Here is a 3,034-nt window from a genome sequence, read left to right as displayed (position 1 = left end):
CCTAACCCTAATCCCAATCCTAATCCTAATCCTAATCCTAATCGTAATCCTCTTCCTCTTCCTTATCCTCATCCTCATCCTCATCCTCATCCTCATCCTCATCCTCATCTGAATCCTAATGCAAATCCTAACCCTAATCCTAATCCTAATCCTAACCCTATTCCTAACTCTAACCCTAACCCCAATCCTAATCCTGATCCTCATCCTCATCCTCATACTCGTCCTCCTCCTCATCCTCATCCTTATCCTTATCCTCATCCTCATTCTCATCCTCATCCGAATCCTAATGCAAATCCTAGTCCTAATCCTAATTCACATCGTCATCCTAATCCTAATCCAGACACTAACCCTAATCCTAATTGTAATCCTAACCCTAACCCTAACCCTAACCCCAATCCTAATCCTAATCCTCATCCTAATCCTCATCCTCATACTCATCCTCATCCTCATCCTCATCCTCATCTTCATCCTCATCCTCATCCTCATCCTCATCCTCATCCTCATCCTCAAACCTTTTTCCGAGCTAGGTCGTACACCCTACGAGGGTTACGAATCCGCACCTCGTATGGGCGACGAGGCGAGTAGATGCAAATTCTGCGTTCCGCAAGCACACGGTAGAGACAAAGTCACTTACAATGTGAAGTGCGGCATCGCCTCTGGCCATGCATGCCCCATGGTACCTTGTGTGTGGTTTATGGTGTCCGGTGGTTGGGGTGCTTTGTGCATGGTGTGGTTCCTCGTGCGTGATCTCGAGTGCAAGGTGAAAGAGAGGCCATGACAAAATGTGTCCGAGTGTTACTAGGTGAAATTGAGGCCATTACACACTTTCCGAGTGCTAGGTGAAAGTGACCCATTCCGTGGCACACGTTTCGAGTGCTAGGTGAAAATGACCCATTTCGTGGCACAAGTTCCGAGTGCTAGGTGAAAGTGACCCATGCCGTGATCCGTGCCTCGTGTGAGATTCTTGCTTATCTCGCATTCCCTATTTCAGTGAAAGCATCGTGAGACGCCGCCCCATTCATGAAATGCCTCCATATTTGGAGGGGAACCCGTAATTGTTTAGCCATGGTTGCCCCCAAAGTCTCAAGTCGGAATTCAACCCCTAGGCGATGTTGCCCGTCATGGCACCACCGTGTGTCCCGCACCTCGGTGGAAAATCATTTGAGGTAAATGCCATGATGTTACATGGGTGTAACTTTGGGAAATGTTTAGGAATAATGCTCCTAGCATTCCTGCAAAAGAACAGCTCAACGCGCCAAGGAAATTGAAATCGTTTAGTTCGCCCCCGTCAGCCCAGAGACGGTGCTCGTGCGGGCAGCGTTGCGACACGCTTATCCTAAAGACTCTCGGCGACCACCAGCTCCCATTCTTATAAGCACGTGTGCAAACAATCAGGGCAAAATTCGACTTCTAGTCTAAAAAAACCCATTATGTCTCCCCAGAGAAAAGGATGTCCGGTGGTGCAGAGTGGGTTTTTGCACATTAGCCTACTATAGGGGGGAAGTTGCCTGCCTGCCCATGCACCTTGGTGGGTCAGGATGGAATGCCATGGGGCTCCCCCCCAGCGCCCCTGCAAGCTGTCCCACGCATGCTGGTGCGTTTTTCCATGGCGTTGTAGGCAATTCGACCGAGTCATCTTCCATGCCGAATCCCGGTCGCAAGCGGCCAGGTGCAGGCTGGTGCTTTTGCTTGGTGTTGTGTGGGCACGTAGGACTTATCGGGGATGAATCAAGGGCTTCGACAGTTCCTCGCGGACCAACTCGGATTTCTTGATGCGTGAGTCCCTCTTGTCGAGGTGCCGGCTTCAAGTGTTGTTGCCGAGTTGGGTAGTTGCGGGCATCGGTCGGACGTGCCGAGGCTTCAAGTGTTGCGGGGCCTCCATCCTTTTGAGGTCTAGTTCGTACACCCAACGAGGGTTAGCAACTCGTGTGTGCGGTTGGTCGAATTGGTGCAACGAAAATCCACGATGGACACGTAGTCCCTTATTCGAGTGGTAGGCGAATTAGACTCGTGCCATACACACTGTCTGAGTGGTAGGTGAAAGTGACGGCACATGTTCCGAGTGGTTGGTGAAAGTGGCCCGTGCCTCGCATGAGATTCTTGCTTTAGTCGTATTCCCTATTTCGGTGAATGCATCATAAGATGCTGCCCCTTCATGAAATGCCTCCATATTTGGAGGGGAACCCGTAATTGTTTAGCCATGGTTGCCTGCAAAGTCTCAAGTCGGAATTCAACTCCTAGGCGATGTTGCCCGTCATGGCACCAGGGCGTGTGCCGCACTTTGGTGGAAAATCGTTTGAGGGAGATGCCTCGATGTTACGTGGGCGTAACTTTGGGAAATGTTTAGGAATGATATTCCAAGCATTCCTGCAAAAGAACAGCTCAAAAAACATGGTACACACTCATTTTCTAATTTTCGGGAATTATGTAATGCTCCCCGCTTAGAAAAATTACGAAAAATTATCGGCTTCGAGAAAAATCGTGAAACTTCGTGGACCACCAGCTCCCATTTTTATGAGCACGTGTGCTAAAAATCATGGCAAAATTCGACCTCTAGCCTCAAAAAACCCAGTATGTCTCCCCAGAGAAAAGGATGTCCGGTGGTGCAGAGTGGGTTTTTGCACATTAGCCTACTATAGGGGGGAAGCTGCCTGCCTGCCCACGCACCTTGGTGGGTCAGGATGGCATGCCATGGGGCTCCCCCCCAGCGCCCCAGCAAGCTGTCCCAGGCATGCTGGTGCGTTTTTCCATGGCGTTGTGGGCAATTCGACCGAGTCATCTTCCATGCCGAATCCCGGTCGTACGTGGCCGGTTGCAGGCTGGTCGTTCGGAAAAATGTGTGCATCGGGTTGAACATATCCGACACCTAGGACTTATTTGCGATGCATCAAGGGCTTGGCTTCTGCCTCGCAGTCCGACTCGAAATTTTTGATGTGTCCGTCTCACTTGTCGAGGTTCTGGTTTGGTGACTCGGTGACGGGTTGGGTAGTGGCGGGCGTTCCGAGGTTCCTAGTATTGACCGGTCCTGCACGGA

Source organism: Lupinus angustifolius, unplaced genomic scaffold, assembly GCF_001865875.1.
Source record: "Lupinus angustifolius cultivar Tanjil unplaced genomic scaffold, LupAngTanjil_v1.0 Scaffold_6_108, whole genome shotgun sequence".
In the NCBI taxonomy this organism is placed as follows: domain Eukaryota; kingdom Viridiplantae; phylum Streptophyta; class Magnoliopsida; order Fabales; family Fabaceae; genus Lupinus; species Lupinus angustifolius.
Note: the sequence above shows the minus strand (reverse complement) of the source record.